At 34.3% G+C, this 20,019-nt stretch overlaps 1 long non-coding RNA gene across 1 annotated transcript in view; it reads right to left on the bottom strand.

The window, feature by feature from the left end:
• The window catches only part of LOC137490314 (uncharacterized), a 36,268-nt gene that overhangs the window by 11,551 nt on the left and 4,698 nt on the right, over nucleotides 1-20,019 (bottom strand). Inside the window, exons 2-3 of the long non-coding RNA XR_011009706.2 lie at nucleotides 16,272-16,416; nucleotides 12,651-12,739 (exon numbers count right to left, since the gene is read on the bottom strand). This is a non-coding gene — a long non-coding RNA (uncharacterized lncRNA). The remainder of the gene's footprint in view (nucleotides 1-12,650; nucleotides 12,740-16,271; nucleotides 16,417-20,019) is intronic.

The following is a 20,019-nucleotide window of genomic DNA, read 5'->3' as shown; positions in this document are numbered from 1 at the left end:
TGCTGAATAAACATAGTTATTTTCTGTTTTATCTTACTGTAAGTATTTGTACAGTAGTAATATAATATATAATCAGTGTTGGGGAAATTTACATATTAAAAATAAAATATTGCAATCTTTCATTGCTTCTTTCAAAAGTAACTAAATATGGTACTAACAAAAGTAATGTGTTATGTGACATTGTGTTACTCTTTCATCATAATGCTGGAATAAATATATAAAAAAAAAAAAAAAATATATATATATATATATATATATATATATATATATATATATATATATATATATATATATATATATTGTTTTTTTTTTTTTTTTTTTTTTTAAATATGTAAAGCCCTTTAAAGGGAAATGTGAACTGAATAAACTTCAGGCTGAAGGAAATATAAATTCAAGCCTGTACAATTATGTATTACATGAGGAACAGGATTCATGAAAAAAATATATATAGTTCAGCTGGGAATTTCACAGATCACTTTTTGCAGTTTTTTATTTTAAAAGATACTGAATCTGTTTTGTTTAAGTGAGATTTGTAAATACTAAAGTAAGTCTCATGTTTACTCGTTATCAGAGAAAACAACTAATTGTCTCCCCGCCCACCGTTTCAACGTGCCTCAGTCTCCGGCTGTGTCAGATAAAAAGCACAGTGACAGACTCAAATAACAGCAGATCTTACATAATGTTTGTAAGAAATACTTCAATACGAACTTTGCCAATGATTATTTGATGTATTTGTTGTAAAGTTAATTTAAGCCTTTCAGTTCATGCACACACACACACACACACACACACACACACACAAAGCGGACACACACAGGGTATGCACAATTAACTTACTGCGCACGGTAAATGGGACAGGATACACGTTAATTTCAACTGCTGTATGGATATCCGTTATGTTAATGTACAAAATAAAGCTGATTTAACGTCCACAAACATTTTTTCAATTGAAGCATTTTCTTTTATAATTGTACTGACATGTGGCTGTGGTGATAAAGTAAAGACGGTAAAATCACAGTAATTCATTAACATTGACTGTTTTTAAAACGTTTTAAACTTGTAAAACTTATTCTTGATCACATTTGATGATGATTGATGATCGTATAGAGCTGAACAGATCTTTTATCCTGGTTGCTTTGCACACGTCCTATTTTGTTTATATGATTATACATGTTACTACGGAGACATGTTAATATGTGGCTGTCAATCAATTCGGTGGGCGGGGAAACCACACTCCTATGTCATGTTGCATTCAGCCTCAAAATGGGAGAAATTTGGATCCTATTTTAACGTCAGGAAATTAAATAAATTAGACTTATTTATATCATCCCAATATGACACACTATACCGACACAAATTCTGTCTAAACAGCTTACAAAAGATGATTTTATTTATAGGTGCCCTTTAATGTTGTGCATTATCCATGAACTATTTGGTTGATAGATTTTTTTTTCTTCGTCTTAGTCTGTCTTTTTCAAATATGTCAAGGAATGTGAAAGGTTTTGCATAATATTACAAATTAATTATGTATACAAAACTGTATATGACTTATGATCATTATATATTAATTAAGCGTCACCATTTTAGCTATGCATGATGGGGCACATCAGAAACCACCATGTGTAAAATGAATATATTCAATAGCAGCATTCAAACCTAAATTTCTAATATAGAATCCATTGTTTAGTCCCAACACTGAACCCATGTGGAGTGTGATTCTCAGAACTGAAGCCAAGTTTTCAGGTTAAGCTTCACTGCCACTCCACATTAAAATTACAAAGTATAATTTAAATATTCTCCTAAATGTTTAAAGCTATCTGTCATATTTTACTATGCCTTACACTATTATAGAACCATCTTATATTCATGTTATAGTGTAACATATATAATTTACAGGCATTCGCTGAGATCCTAGACTCATCTTCCAGTGAGTTAGGTACATGTCAAACATCAGAAGAACCACAGCTGCCAGTTTCAGATTCAGAACAGCTCAGCCAATCATATTCCCTTCCTTCCTCCTACAGGAAACCTCCACATATGTGCATTAATGATGTGTTGAAAATACACAAGAGGAAATGCTTTTGTGTTCTGTGTAGGGACTGGAATTGGGAACAATATAATAATTCAGATTCTAATTAGCAGTTAAGTAGAGAGTAGAGCAAGCTGTTTTTAAGGAAAGAATATTTCATATTCAAATGATGACATGTTTGACATAAAATAATGATGATAATACGGAAAGTAAATTTTCAGCACCTAAGCCTCTGATTAGACAAAAGCTGTAAATGTGCTATTCGTAGATATTCAGAAAGAACAACTGAATGTTTTTTTTTTTTTTAAATAGCCCTTAGCAAGGGGGGTTTGGCTGGTTCAGAAGACCCACCTCTCACTGACAAAGTTCCAAAATTTGTCCTATACATGAGCTCACTGTCCGATTTTGATTGCTATGCCATCATAAATAATGAAAATAACCAATGAAAAAAGGCTTTAAGACCAAGCGATATCTTCTGTGGGCTGTCGCTCCGTTGTGACTTCAGCTAATCAGTTTTAGCCAATGCTAACAAATATTTTTTATTGTACAATCTGACGTAAGAGAAGTCATCTTTTACTACTGCATTGTTTTTAAACATTTTATAGGTAACTTTTATTTCTAAATGTTGGACATTATTCTTGTAACAAAAAATGAGCAATAAAATGTGTAAAGCACCAAAAGCAGCCCATAATACAATTTATTTGAATACTAATTTGGCTAAATTTGTTTTCCATTATTTTCAAATGCACTTTTTTACAAGAGAGGCTAGAAAAAAAGGAAACCCATGCCAACAAAAGAAGAACATGCAAACTCCACACAGAAATGCCAAATGACCCAGCCGAGGCTCGAATTTATTATTTTTTTTAATTTAATTTTTGATTTTTTTTTATTATTCAAATGGCCAAACTCTGACTAAAGAGAAGTTCAATGTGCTGTCCAGATTGGCTAATAAATGACAAAAGACTAGTTTTTATTTTTAACCTTTAACTGATGCCGTTTTTTTTCTAATGATATATGATTTAATAAATGTGTATTTTAAGAAAATAAGTATTATTTCACATTTCTTTATTAGAAATCTTTGTGAAATATTTCAAAAAGTGTGTTCATGATGACCATGCACTTTTTTCAGACCCAAAGCTCTAACAGGCATATAAGGCAAACAGTGACAAAGCAGAACAATAAACAGTAAAAAACTTCACAACATGACAATAAAATATGAACAATAAAATTGAATGATTAAATTGACAAAAATAATCAACTTAAATTAAAAGCAACTGTAAAAAGGTGAGTCTTGAGAAGTTTCTTAAAACAGTCCAGAAAAGCGGCATGTAGCTTTAGCAGCATTTAAATGCAGTATTTAAATCTCATAACGAAATAGAAAATAAGGTGTGTAACTGCAAATAGTTCCACTTTTTTAGAAAAAGAATCACACCTTTTACCAGGCTATAATTTTATAAAACGCTACAAATAACTTTTATTATTATATAGAAATATTATCACTCGATGTTCTGAATATTTTTTTATTTAAAACAATGTATGTTGCATAATATATGCTTTAAAAAAATGCTTGGTTCCACACAAGTCCTTTATGTTGTCCCAACACAGATCTATTAAGTTAACTTCATAATTTTTACAAATTTAAGTGGATTGAACATAAAACAATTGAGTGGCCCAAAAAACATTACTAATTGCATTGTTTCAACTCATTTTAAATTAGTATTTTGAACAAGCAGCAAAAGTCATTTTTAAGTGTATAGACCTCTTTAACTACAGTGGTTTTTAACCGTACAATATTTGCTGCTGAAATAATCAGTCTTGTGGGATTATATTAGGAATGTTGAAAGCAATCTGTTAATGCTTTCACATTTTTAAACGTCATAGTTGTAGCTCTTGGGCAAGCAACATGTCATCATTGTTCCTATGAAAATGTGTATTGTATCAACCAAAAAGTAAAGATCTTACTGATTAAACCGGTTATAAATGTAAGACAATTCATCATCATGTATTATTTCAGTATCTATTTGAACTAGAAAGACATTTGGGCTATTTGGCTTGTTTTAAATGTCAAATATATGTAACCTTTGAAAATAACCATTTTAATTCACGCAATCCATTGTAAATTCCTCCTGTACACTTAATGAATGTGCTAGTTTCTGCAAACAAATACAGAACACCACTACACAAGCAAATGTCATTGGAAAATCGCAACATTCTCCTAATCTAAATGGCTGTTGTTTTCTCTTTTTACATTGTACGTTTTGTCAGTCGCTTTCTTTGTCTCTGAAAGCATTGACCTAAAAATATTAAGGGCAAGTAGGACAGATCGATAGTGTTTTATGTGTTTTCACCTCAGCAGGACACCCCACAGTGCAAAAAAGACTTTTTCTAATTAGACGTAGACCTTTAATGGCTCCGGTTTTGGCCTGAGAAAAGAAAGAGCGGTGCCAGTCTAATTGTCTGGTGATGCAATGTTTTAATTAGATAAGTTAACAGGCAGGCACTATTCTCCAACGGCGTCCCCGTCATTAACTATATTCATTATCCCTACGGCTGCGGTGGCGATTGATCATGACAGATCACGCAGGAGAGACTCAAGCCGGAATCCAATAAGACCCGACGTCCTGAACCAGAGGAGCAGAATTAAACGGCTGTTAGAGCAGACGAAGGAAAAACTGATAACACAAAACAGCCAGAGACCCCAGATAAACTGAGCTTGCTTTTACAGATTTACATGATACCCCCATCAAAATGCTATCATCCTATCAAAATGTAGATAAAATATTTTGATCCGTGGGGAAAAGATCAAAGCTGTTAATCAAAATGTCTGTATTTAAAAGGATTAAATGTGTTGTTTTGGTTTATTTATGTACTTCTGAAGTAAGCAAAAAAAGCCAAAACATAACTTCTCTCTCTAGCAAATGGATAAATCTTTTGATCTATAAATCATAAGAACCGGGTTTTAATAACGCTTCATGAGTTATGCTGATAAAAGACTGTGTATCGAGGTCGAATGTGTTTTTTTATGATGGATGTTTGTACTCGATGTGGGGGTCAATAAGGCCACTTCAGTTTGAATTGTGTTTCTAACGAGACCGATAAACCAATTAGGAGATTTCACGCTGAAGCACACACGTGTCGATAAGCAAATAAAGAAGACAGAGGAGGAGACAGAAACAAAGCAACAGGTGTCATGTACATTATTAGTGACTCTCCAGCTTTTTCAAGAGGTCCCTGATTAATTGTTTCTAGCATCATAATTACATAAATATTTTGGCAATCTTTCCTCAAGCATTAGGTTTTTTTTTTGTGAACTTGAATTTTGAAGTTATACACAACAATATTTTCAATTAATAACAATTAACATTTGGAACATTTTTTGGAGTTTGGCCATGTTTTAGAAGCCTAAAGGTGCCAACTTTAAAAAATAAAAAAAAATAAAAAAATGGTTTTAAAGACCAGGAGCTATATTTTAAAGATCTAGGCACAAAGTCTGAAGAGCATGGTGCAAAAGCATTAAGGGCGTGTCTCAATCCACTTTTGCTATTTTAAAGACAGAAAATTTTGGTTTGCGCCACGCTGCATAGTCTAACAGGGTTGTGCTTATTCCCATAATGAGTTATGGGTGTATTTTGAGCATAATGTGCATTAAACCAATCAAAGTTTCATCTCACATTCCCCTTAGGAGTCAGTTGCGTCTCGCCATGGCACATTTGCTATTTACATGGCGGACTTTGTAAGTGGAAAAACTGAATGCTTTACTAGCGAGAAAACTCCTCTATTCGGCCTCTATACTTTCTCTTTATTCCTTTACTTTCGTGGATAAGGAAAGTGTTGTAAGCACTCCACTGAAGACGTCCTTTAGCCCACTTTTTTATTTAATTTGTTAAGTGCAAAGATTTGTATCAAAACTATTTCTGAATTCAATTCCAACAAATACATAAACAATAATAATGAAATGTCGTCAAAAAACAGAGTTATATCCAAACACACATTCCTCAAAATAGCAATGCGCCAACAATGCACCTTTACAGACCTCCTTTCTAGACCAGCACGCCCATGAGTCCACAAAGTGGCGAACATGGTTTTGCTATTTAATAAATGTGTGGCAAAACGTGAAAATTAAAGTCTTTCGCCTTATTGTGCCAGCTGTATTATAGGGCCTCATGACTTTTTTTTTATCCCAATTATGTAGGCTATAAAATAAAATGGCCAAACAATAAAATCAGCACATTAAACACATTTCCTGTTCACTTGACCCAACCCTAAAAAAAGGCAGTCTATGAAGGGCTGTGTTTGTGTGTGCTTAAGATACTCACACCATACAGTGATTATAGTGGATTTTGCAAATCTGAGTAAAAAGGAACATTGTCATACCCTTTCTTTTTTTAAGTGACCATGAAATCAAAATTGACATATTTTTATTTTATATGTAATATTGTACTGATTATTGTAAATTATTTATCTGAGCAATTCATTCAAACGTCATGCACTTAAGGCTATGAAATTCATCGAATTGAAATCACAAATACGCAATGAACAAATCTGGGATTTCTATTCACAACTTGTCAGTAAAGCATGATGTGATCTATAGTAGCAAAAACATTGTAAAGGGGGTGACACACCGGATGCACCGCACCATGTATTTTAAAATTGTAATCATAGATTTATATCAGGGTACGCACTCCGGCACTGCAAGTCAGCGGCTGACAGAGAGCATCTGAATAATTTAATTTTAAATAACATGCCATGTGTTACTTTCAACTGTCATATACGCGGAGCATCCTTTGTGCGACTCTTTTAAAGATGGAGTCTTCTCTTACTTTGTGGATCAGTGAGTGCAGGAAAAATAATATTACACTGGATGCTAACATTATCTGCACAAAAGCTTAAAAACTTTATGAATCTTTTGCTAACAGTGATGAATGTTTGCGCCTGAGTTTTGGATCTTTGGCTTGATTCTATAACACTAGACTTTTTTCCATGTAAGTTTGAACTCTGAGATTTTTAAACAAGAGTGAAAAGTGTAAAAATGTTATGCCTGTCTGAGAAAAGTGTATTAAGTGTGTAGTGAGGGGTTTTACACCCTTAAAAAATCTATAATAATTGTAAAAACTTAGGCTAACTACTTTGTGAATTTCACCTATTGAGGGTTACCTATCATGGTTTAGGAACGTAATTCCTGCAATAAACAAGGTACCACTGTATATCCAATCTAAAGGCTAGAGGGCACTCTCACAGAAACCCTCTCACAGAGCCCTCCCACTGCAAACGAAGAAAGCTAGGAAACCCCCTAGGCAAATAGTGGTTGCTGAATAAACAGAAGATTTAACTGCTTTCATTGATTCAGCAAGACTAATAAACAATATGGCTAAGAGATACTCTAACAGAAAGATTTATTTCAAACACTCCACTGAAGTTATGAGGTGAGTTTGGAGTAAAACTATGATATAATATGTGGTAATTTCACATGCATCATTTACTACACAGAGCCGCAGTTCATTGAGAAGCTACAAACAGTTGTCATTATCACTGAATGATTATATCAATATCATTATTGACCAATTAGGATGCAAATGCATTGCAGTACACAACACTAATCGACTTCTCTACACAAAGAATCATAAGGGCCCGACATGTTCATCAGTTGTTGACCATTTGAAGTAGGCAGTTTTGAGCTCATCAATTTAAAACAACATTTAAACATTGTGGCTTTGATTGTTTTCACTTCAGAGGGCAATATATCCTGTTAGGAATGCACAATAATCTTTAATCAAATATTCTAAACTGAATAAATATAAGACGATTTTTTTATTTTTATTTAATTTTTTTTTTTCTCATTGTCTTCGGGCTCCTCAATAAAAGATCCTACAAATGAAGGTGCTGACCAAGAGTCTGGTAGAGAGAAATCCTCCACATCTGAGTACAAACTGCGATTCAAATCTACTTCTATCTTGTTAGCAATGTCAAACTTCCCACAATCCAACCAATTAATAAAGGATGAAAACCTGGGTTTTTTCAATAAGGGCAAAAACTACTATCACAACGTCCATTTCATACTGACTTTGACCCTTAATAAAATTATTAGGGCCAGATTCACTCAGTTATTTTTGCAGCCTGCACTTTGCAAATATTTTAGTATGAATTTTCTTTTCTAGGTTTGAGAATTGGATTTCTTTTATATGCATCTCGTCCAAGTACACATTTTAACAGGGTTTTTTTCTCTAAGAATAGCGCAGTGTTCTACAAATCAAGCTACACGATTCCTAAATTTTTGCATACAGGGCCCAATGCACAGTGTCTTACAGCACTATTTTATTAACCATTCCTATGGGTCATAATTTAGGAAAGTGACACATGACAAAAACAGTCATACAGGTTAGAGAACAGACTGTGTGTTTGCTCCATCAGATTCTCTTTAATGATGCCATGCAGTTAGATTTTTATTGAATCACAGCTCCAAGCTTGATGTTGGCAGCTACTCATGTTGTTGTTACAGCTTTCAAAGGTTGTGGATGTTGCTTGTTTCTGAATGTGTTAAAGATAGTGATCCAGAGGGTTCGGGTAAAGGAAAACACAACAGGTAATTGTTTTCAGTTTGAGAAAAGATGCCTATATATAATCAAGCAGTCGAAGCTTCTGGCTACTCTGAAGTATTGAGCACATGAATCGATGAGAACTGATTATGCACAGCATTGAGTTTTAATCAGGCTGTCCAGCAGAATTCAATAGTCACCGTCTGATAATGAAAATGCTGCAGATGAATCTCTGAAGCTGAAACATATTAACAAGGCTGGATGCAATTTTGAAAGAGCACAACTGTAATTTTTGTTCTTTTTTATTTTAAAGATTATATTTAAAGCATGGTGTTATCATTTCACACACACTTCATTCCAAACTTGACCTTTATTCTTCTGTGAAATGCAAGGGATTTTAAAAGCACCATAAAACGTATCATAAAGTAGTCCACATGATTTGTGCAAAAATGCCCCATTCATGTTGCACAGAAACAGTGATAATGGTTCAGAATGGCGTGAGAGTAAATAATGACAAGTTTTGTCAACATTTCTTTTAAATTATCTGACAGTCTTTACTTGTAATCTTTCTTCCCACTTTTAAATTGCTGTGTCAATAAAACTGACTGTATCTTGGAAAGAGACTGTAACAGACTCATTATATTGCAGAAAAGCAGACCAAGACTGCACTAGGTGACCAGAAATACAATTATTTAAGTCATTTAAAGTTGTCACTGGAATGTATGAAACAGATCACTGACATTTGCTGAGCAGAATGAACAGTAATAGTCCTAGTAAATATGTAACTATGTTTCCAAAGTGTAAGAATCTTTGTCAACATTAATAAATGTTTAAGACAGACGATGGTATTTAAGAGGGAAAAGAGGATATATCTATAAAGTCTGTAATGAAGGCATGTATATACATATGTACAGTATATATATATATATATATATATATATATATATATATATATATATATATATATATATATATATATATATATATATATATTGAATTCTCTAGTTTAAAGGTTTATTAAACTAAGACAAAAGGTTGCCATTGCATCAAATATTAAATAAAGTCAACCTTTAGACCATTTAGAGCTTAACATATTAAATAGCAAAAACTTACAAATGTCAGAATAATAGCCTGCTAAGCATATGCAGTTTAATCCCTTTTCAATTTTGTTTTCTTACTAATTTTATGTGGATATACTTTATGTAAACATGCACATACTTAATCCAGGCTCATTCCAATTAGGTACCCCTCCATACATTTCTGGAGAGCTCCAAATGTGTCCCGGGAGCTACGTTTTTTTTAGTTTTTGTGTCCGTGAATCCACCAGAGGCCACAGTGTACGCTTTTTCAGATCTCAATTTTTTTCTGCAAGTGCCATTCGCGCCTGCTCTTCTTGCCGTAGTGCACCAGAGGCCACTGTCAACTGACTGACTGACCAACCGACTGATACCCCCACCCTACTCCTTCCCTAAACACAGCCAATAGTAAGCACCGATTGACCCGCCCAACCCTTCCATAGACCCAACTGACAGTGTTTTAAAAAGCAATCCAGAAAAAGAAAAGCCCTCGCCTGAGCCGTCTCAAGTCCACAAACGTACATGCTGAGCTAACTGAACAAACTGATAACAGCGGAAAAGCTGTCCATATGAAGGTAAGTGGTCAGCTGGTGAGCATGAAAAGCAATGGCATCATACCACCCCATAGCGTTCTTTTTAAAGGCAAAATGCAGCCATACGTATATAGTATGTCCAATAAAATCATTCCAATGTTTCCACATCTAAATATTTTCAGCATGTTATAATTTCATTGATGTGACACATTACACATTGTCTCCAACCTATTATCACCTATGCAAAGGGCAAGTATTATACATCTTTATGAATTTGGACTGATTTAACTATAATAATTATCTGTTCGACAACAGCACAAGACATGTTTTTAAAACCAATTTCTTTGACTTTTAACTACCGGCCCATGAAGGAAAGAGCTGAGAGGAGTTTTGTGGAAATGAGCTGTAACTTGAGTCCAGTGCAGATCTGTCTGAAAGAGTGAACGAGCCACTTACTGAGCCTCTTATTCTTATGCCTCCTTTTCAGCATTATTTTCTGCTGACGAATGGTGTTTTCAGGAATATTTATATTTGATCCAAAAAAATGAGTACTAGGTTAATTTAAAATTTTAAGATTTTTATTTGAGACTTCCAATATGTCGTATGGAAGGTGGATTGTAACAAAGACAGTTAATACTCAGTTGCCATGCAAAATCCAATTGTGGCAAAAAGTGATGGTATTTTTGATTTTTTTCCCAACTTTAAAATGAGAATACCTTTATTGAAGTTTCTTTTGAGGTCTAATTTTACTAAAAGCAGACTGCCAATGTTCGCAGGCAATCATGAATCCTAAGCCCATCTTTTAGTGACATCACATCTTCTCTGTGTGGGCCTTCACTGTCAGTCATCAGTTTTCTATAAGCCTGTATGTTTTTTTTTTCTCCTCATCTTTTGAGTTTACATAATGACATAATGTAGGACATTGACTGCCAGAAGCAATATCTCTCCTTGGAACATTTGTGAGTGTGAATTAGGAGGATCTATTTCAGGAAATGGGTTAATGGTAAAAGTAGATTAATTTTTATGAACAAACAACATTATTTGTTTTATAAGCTGTGTCCAAATTCCTGTACTGAATCTGATGTTTCTCGACCAGTAGATTATACACAGGTGTGCAACATAAATGCATATCCAGATAAACTACATGTGCCGTCTTGCCATCGTCCATTACCGTACACAAAGAAAAATAAATCCTTATGTATGAACAATCGATATTTCACAATTTATTTGCATATTTTATGCATCTAATGCATAAAAGTTCACATAGGAAATTGTTCTTACTAGATTGTTACTGATCATAAATTACATGTTAGCAATTCAAAATTATTACCCACCCTTTGATTTTTTGATTATTTTTTCATTTATTTATTTATTTATTTTCCTAAATGATGTTTAACAGAGCAAAGAATTTTTTTACAGTATTTCCTATAATATTTGTTCTTCTGGAGAAAGTCTTGTTTTATTTCGGCTAGAATAAAGGCAGTTTTTTTAAAGCCATTTTAACGTCAAAATTATTAGCCATTTAAAGCTATCTTTTTTTTTCGATAGTCTACAGAACAAACTATCATTATACAATAACTTGCCTAATTACCCTATCCTGCCTAGGTAACCTAATTAACCCTTATTAAGCCTTTAAATATCACTTTAAGCTGTATAGAAGTATCTTGAAAAGTATCTAGTAAAATATTATTTACTGTCATCATGCCAAATATAACATAAATCAGTTATTAGAAATAAGTAATGAAAACTATTATGTTTGGAAATGTGTTGCAATAATCTTCTCTCAGTTAAACAGAAATTGGGAAAAAAAATAAACAGGGGGGGGCTAAAAATTCTGACTTCAACTGTATATATCCCTCTTTTTGTGTGTGTGTGTGTGTGTGCTTGCGTGCGTGTGTGTGTGTGTCTAAAGAAATTAAATATTGTCAAAGTATACGTCACTTCACTAGTTGCCAAGGAAATATTTCACAATTTACTTTCAAAACTACATTGATTTAAAGTTAAAATAACTCAAACTAAAAGTACAATAAACACTTGTATAAAACTGTATAGACATATTTTAAAAAATAAAGACCAAAACAAATAAACAATTAGTAAAAACTACAACTTTAATAGTTTAAAATACACTGTAAAATGTTATGACAAATAGGTAATGAAAACAATATTAATACAATATTAATACAATATTAATGATTTAATCAAGTTTCAAGTTTTTTTTTTTACTTAATATTTTAGTCAGTTGGATTGATGCAAGTTGAGATGACTATAAAAGTTTCTTTGATGCAACTAAAAAAATTAAGCAGCAATAATTTTTTACAGTGTATATTCTGTAATATAGTTTTTTTGTCTGCCCGCCATGTTGTCATGGCTTTAACAAGACTTAACTCAAATACCATTAACTATTTTTACATATGAATATGTCATGCACATTTAAAGACAATGCATTTTTGTATTTAATAAAAAACACTTCATACTGTACCTTTAGTATAATCAGTAGATCTGCATTCTTCATGGTGCATGAAGTTCAGCACAGCATAGATTAATGTCAAAAATTCCATCAAAATGCATCTGTTTAAATACAACATAATAAAAAAACATATATTAATGTTAGAAAATCAAGTTTTTAAACAGCCTATAACATTTCATCACTAAACTTCCCCTGTTTCACATTCATGACTGCTAAATAGTTTGACTTTATTCCGATGCTTCTAAACAGGGACATTTTGTATACTTTTTGTATACCTAAAAATCCTTGGAAAGCTCTGCCTATCTTATCTTTTAAACTTCTGAATCTGTTGTCTTCTCGGCTCCTGCAGGATGGCAGTTTTCACTTCACAATCTCAGCATGTACAGCAGGTTATCCAGGTATTTTTAAATCTGTTGACAGTGTTGCCTACAGGTAACAAGACTGCTATATTAGGAAATGGGAAATTAAGCAGTTCAGACTTTTACTTATAAAAAAATGACAGAAATGCTTTTCCCATAATAAAATAATGTCTGACAGCCTTGATTTTGAACAACTCACTTGTTTATAACCCAAAACTTTTTTTCCATGTGAACATTAGCATAGCTATTTAATACTGTCTAACTTTCAAAGCAAACCAATATGGCTATCATTTTTAACACATTAAAATGTAATACTGAATAACTGAATAATTTACTTTAACAGTAACTGTAAACTGATAATATTATTTAATTACAAGATTAATTACATTTTGTAATCAATTGACATGAAATCACTAAATGCCTACTTACACTGTAAAAAATCTTGGGTTCCACATAATTCCTTCATGTTGTCTCAACACGAATCTATTTACAAATTTAAGTGGATTGAACATAAAACAATTAAGGTGTCCCCCAAAAATGTGTGTTGCTTCAACTCATAAGTAGCTTGAACGAGCAGCAAAAGTACATTTTTGAGTGTATCATCATGTACATAATCAGGGCTTGACATTAACACCCACCAACCCGCCAAATGAGGGTAGATTTCAGCTGTGGCGGATTAGACAGTCGCTCCCATTTGCCACTTTGGCTGGTTGAAGATCATTTTTAAATTGTAGTTTTCTTTCAAAGAAGAGTTTAACAATAAGGATCGCCCAATGAGAAGCCAGAGTGAATGATGATAATAATATCTTTGGCCGTGTGAGCAAAAAAAAAATTCAGTGAATACCAAATAAGAGAATGATCATGCATGCGGTGAGACACAGACCATCCTGACTAGGTTCTCTTTTAAATGGACTGGACAAAAAGAGATGCTCATGCATCCACAGTCCTGCTGCTTTTAAGAGCTCCAGATTTTTTAAATGTCTTTTTGTAAGAAGCAGGTTGCTTTCAGTTTAACTTTTCATGTGATCATCCTTTCAATATCGCACACGGTATGTTTTTCACCAGCTTTCTCTTACTTAGTTATTTTAGGCTAAGCATTATCTATTTTTAGTAATTATTAACCAAAAGTTAATTATTTTTAACCAAAACCCATTTGCTCATGCTCATTGAGAAAGATCATACACAACACTAAATAGTTAAATGAATAAGGAGGCATGTGGAAATAACAAAATCTAAATCGAGTAAATCGAGCATGCCAAAGTCAAATTTGTTGCATATAAAATATATTTTCCCAACAACAAAATTGTGGCTAGTGAAAATGATGAATGGCTAGTAATGTTGGAAAACTACTTGCCAAAGTGGTTGGTGATCAAAAACGTAATGTCAAGCTGTACATAATATTAATTGATCAACTTTGTATTGAATAAATTGGTATTTTGATTAGTTACCAAGCAAATTAACTTCAAATGAAAACAATTTAAAAATGTTAATTACAATACAGTAAATAAATTAGTAATTATTTACTTATTACTATACAGACATTTTCATTCATTCATTCATTCATTTTCCTTATCTTAGTCCCTTTATAGATGAGGGGTCACAGCTGAATGAACCGCCAAGCATATGTTTTACACAGCATATGCCCTTCCAGCTGCAACCCAGTAATGGGAAACACCTATACACTGTAATAAATATTATATGATCAATTAGTCCTGACAGCATATGTTTTAGGTTGTAACTTATTAAACAAAGTTAATCATGTTCTAACTTAATTTCATAAGTTATACAAGCTTTTTTTTAAGTCAGTTTAACATATATAAAGTTCAATGGACTCATAAGGTTAATTTGATTCAGCTAAAAAACGTAAGGCAACCAGGATTTTTTTTACTGTGTACACTCTTACATTCAGACACATACACTACGGGCAATTTAGTCTATTCAGTTCACCTACAGCACATGTCTTTGGACTGTGAGGGAAACCAGAGCACCTCGAGGAAACCCACGCTAACATGGGGAAAACATGCAAACTTCTTACAAAAACTCCAACTGACTCAGCCAAGGCTCGAACCAGCAAGCTTTCTGCTGTGAGGTGACAGTGCTAACCACTGAGCCACCGTGTCGCCCCAAAGATGCTTTAAAAAATAAAAAAAGACAAAATCTCAACAACAAAAATAAAAAAAAAATTAACTTATTTTAAAAGAACTCAATTAAAATAAAATAAAAATGGCAGAAATACTTTTACCATTCTTTACATAATGCCCAACGGTCTTTATTTTGACTCGCTCATTTGTTTATTACCCAAACATATATAAACATGTTTTTCTTTCCATGTGCAAAGATCATTTCCCTAGAGAAGCAAATAGCAACACATTTAATCGCAATCTCCTGCCCCTGTTACAAATGTCATCCTTATTTTTCATGGTTGAAAATCCAATTATTAAAGCAGCTGAAGTTATCCAACAAAGTTCATCCCGGCAACACAACAGCTTGTCTGGGTCACAGCGAGAATGGGATTTTTCAACATGCCGCTCATAATTGAATTTGCTCGTCTGATTGTCGGCTCGGGAGATCTCATCCCAGAGTTATGTCTGAATTTAGCCTATAGGAAAAACAAGTGTGACTGTTAGCGTGCCTGCCGACCGCATGATGAATTGGTAATGAGGGACACCGACGGAGTCTTTATCAGATCTTCTTGGGTGTGACTCGAAAAGGCATGATTAAATTATAGTATGCGGCTCAAATGAATGGACGCTATTGGCCTGGCCAAAACATTTAATGAATACTCATGAGCCAGGAGAGTATTTATTTATAGGTCTGTTTAAACCGGGCACATGTTTTCTGATTTATCCTGCAGGTGGAAATGATTTGAATGTAACATGCATTAATGTATTAACAGTGGAGGACCTTACAGTAAACAGCATGCAAGATCAAGTCTTATCAAGAGAAATGAGCGTGCGGTGAAGATAATTATGGTCATGCTGTGGACGTTGATCTCAACTAAGCAAAATGGGCTGTTTTGTTTGCCTTTTAATATTCAGACTCTTATCACTCACAAACAGTGTTTCCATTGCATAATTTTTCCTATTATTGTCCCCTTAAATATTCACTTTTTTCTGAATAAATAAAAAAATGCTAAATTTTTTTTAATTAAAAAAGTTTTCTAATGAAATCAACAGCAATTGTGGGGAAATATGAGTACCATTATGTTTGCTAAATATAAGATAAAGGCTCAAGACATCATATATTAAAATGAATAGCATAATAATGTGTTTACCTTGTAAAACTTCTAGAACAAATGTGGGGGTATCAAGCAGCAAACAGTGACAGTACAGCAAAGGCAGTTCAGTCAGGATTTCAGCCAAGTGCCGATGCATAAAAATCCATTGGGGTTAAATCCAATGTCCGTTTTGTTGATGCTTCTTATACAAGACAGAAAAAAGGAATGTTAAAAATAGCTACATGTACAGCTTTGGTGTGAGGCAACTGAATTAATAAAATACCTCATACATAATCTAGTTTGGATTTCATGAATGCATGAATTACTTTTTATGTGTTAGAAGCATGTTCCATAGCGTGGCAATATATTTAAGGTGGAAAAAGTTTGTTTTTGTTTCATATTCAATATGGTTGGTTATGGGGAAAGGAGCAAGGTCTCAAGTGCAGGCAAAATGGGGTTTTATTTATAATAAAATAAAATAAGGGTGAAGCAGTGGCGCAGTAGGTAGTGCTGTCGCCTCACAGCAAGAAGTTCGCTGGGTCGTTGGTTCAAGTCTCGGCTCAGTTGGTGTTTCTGTGTGGAGTTTGCATGTTCTCCCTGCGTTCGCGTGGGTTTCCTCCGGGTGCTCCGGTTTCTCCCACAGTCCAAAGACATGCGGTACAGGTGAATTGGGTAGGCTAAATTGTCCGTAGTGTATGAGTGTGTGTTTGAATGTGTGTGTGGATGTTTTCCATAGATGGGTTGTGGCTGGAAGGGCATCCGCTGCATAAAAACTTGCCAGATAAGTTGGCGGTTCATTCCGCTGTGGCAATCCCGGATTAATAAAGGGACTAAGCGGACAAGAAAATGAATGAATGAAATGAATGAAAATAAAATAAATAGGCAAAAAAAAAAAACTACCCCAAGAGGGAAAACATTAACTAAACAGACAAACTTGACTGGGCAGGCTGGCAGGGATCAGGGCTGGAAGACAGGACAGGACAAGGCAACATACAACAACATACTGACAGAACGGCAGACATGAGGAGAATATAAGCAAAAATACTTCACACACAAACGGGTGAACATAATAAACTAATAATGGGTTAACTAATAATGGAGGGTGGGACTAGACAATAGGCAGGAGAGCACATGACACAAGAAAACACGACAAGCCATGTGCTCAGGTAAAACAGGACTAGAACACGCAGCCAATAACAGAACTCATCAACCACGTGTTCTCAAAGCACACTATATGTGCGTTTGACTTTATGCAGCGCAGATTGATCGAAATCTGTCTAAAAGCAGTGCATGCTGGTTAGACATTTTGTCCAGCTTGATGCTGCGCAGATGCCACATGACTGTCACATGTGGCATCAAACTACCACGACATCCCTCCGAGATCAAACGGCGGACTCAGCCGGAGCAGCATCTGAAGAGCGACTGCAAGAGCTGCGATGTCGACACTGATATTTCTAAAATAATTTATATATTTATTCGTTTACACAGAAAATTTTGAGAATGCCTTTTTGTTAAATGTTTTTGGATTAATGTGAATGCTTTTATTATCCAAAATAATTTTAATCACTTATATTATCTTTAAAATGTTTTATAATGCACGTTTTTGCATAAACCTCATGTTATTTATTGGACAATTTAATATCCCTAAACAAATGTAAACCTCTTTATAGCATATTCCAACAAGCTAGAACAGTATTAACATACTATTCAACATTTAGTAGCCTAAAGAGTAGTTTAAACTCCTAGAATTTGTACTCATTGCTTTGTTTAATAGGCCTACTCATTAATATTTATTTCCTTTTCATGTGCCCTCTTGTTTTTTCCTTATTTCTCTGATTATACTTTTTTATAGGCTACTTAATTGTCATTAATAATTGTAACTCTTTTGTTGTTGTTGTAATAAATAAATAAACCATTGATCACATCAGGTGATCTGTCATCATGCAGTAAACTACGAGCCCCGAAGTGTCCGACCTGACAGGCTCGTTTTCAACTCCGCCCTGCCTGACCTCGGCTAATCTCGTTGATTGCCGGCTGCAGCCGTGCTTTATGTCAAACACACCTTTTAGCACGTGGTGCATCTAATTATGTACCATGTGCAGAAGGTGCACAACACCAACAGAAGACTGAACGCAAGATATATGTACACAATAAAAAAAAACTCACCGTGCAGTCACACATGCAACATGCATGTTTGATCCCATCGGCAATCGAGATGCTGGAAATGAAACACCAAGCTGCAGACAGAACAGACACAAACACCAGGACGAGAGCGCGCGTCGCAAACACGTTTAGACTTTGCGCACCCGCATCAGGCACGAAATCACACAAATTTCTCTGCTGAAAGTCCAAAGACTGAAGAGCACATCCATCAATGCGCAACTCCACAAGTCCCAAACCAAGCAAGCCAGTGGTGAGGAACAAACTTCACCAATTGACGAAAGTGGATGAAAAAAACCTTGAGAGAACCAGGCTCATTTCTCTTCTGGCCAAACTTCTTGTGCAGAGCTTCAGTCTAATGCAGGTCATATGAAGGTAACTCTTTAGCTGGTCACAATTAATGCTATTAACTACTGGCTTATTACCTGCCTATCATTAAGTTATTAACTATTTAGTAGTAGTTATAAAGTATCATCTTACTCTGCATCCCTAATCCTACCCAAAACTTAAACCCAACTTCTACCTACTAACTGTAAATAAGCAGCTAATTAGTAGTTTATTAAGTTAGCATTAGTTAATGGTTTGATATTACTGTGAAATGTGACCTAAACTAAAGTGTTAGCCATAAGAAATATCATTATCAAAAGTCAAGCTGTTGCACTTCAAAAAGGATATGACAAAAAGTCATAACAACAGATGTTTTTATGTTATAGTTTTATGACTTTACACTGTCTAACATAACAACCAGGTCTTGAATAAAGTAATAGTAAATCCATCTGAATTGAATTACTATATTTATCCATAATCTTCTGTGCACAGGCATTCGGTCCAAAGAATCTTAATTTAGAAGAAAAATTACTTGTTATTCAATCTTTCATATCTATAACACACTCTGTTAACTTACAAATGTTTGCCATTTCTTCTGGTAATGTTTATTAAATATATTGATGAGTATCATATGAATAACAATGAAAATATTGCCAAAGACCAGCATACAGGTATATACTGAAAACAGGAAATGGCCTTAGACAGATCCTTGAGGAACTTCATATTTGACTACTGTTAACTTGGGATGATTCCCTATTTAAATAAACAAAATGTAAAATTTCATCTAGTCTTCATGAAAGATATTGTCTGGGTGGCAACAAAGGTGAGGATCCAACCGAATCTTTATTTAGACAGAATGGTTGTACATGCAAGGTTAACACAGAGACAGATGAGAGCAGGAATGTAATCTAGAGAATGGTCAGCATCGCAGGCGAATGGTCAAGGCAGGCGTCAAAACACCATTAACAGTAAAACAAAACAACGGTCAAGACAGGACAAGGACATGCTTCATAATGCTCACTTATAGTTAACAAGACCCAGCCAAGTGTGTGTGAAAGTGAGGTGTATTTAAATTCATGGTAATCAGTCCTCACAAGCTTCAGCTGTGTGTTAGCAATCAGTGGTGATCTAGAACTGATGCATGAGGTGCATGATGGGATATGTAGTCCAGTTTGGTGGCAGATGACAGTGACAGCGAGTGTTTTACAGTGATTTCCAAGCACTGGACCATGACAGATATAACCAAGTATAATCGGCTTAAAAATGAAAATACTATACACAAATATCTCCACAGACAACTGGTGATTCTGGAGAGTCA

Source organism: Danio rerio, chromosome 8 (genome assembly GCF_049306965.1).
Source record: "Danio rerio strain Tuebingen ecotype United States chromosome 8, GRCz12tu, whole genome shotgun sequence".
Lineage (NCBI taxonomy): Eukaryota > Metazoa > Chordata > Actinopteri > Cypriniformes > Danionidae > Danio > Danio rerio.
The sequence above is the reverse complement of the archived record's forward strand: the minus strand, read 5'-3'. Positions and strand labels throughout refer to the sequence as shown.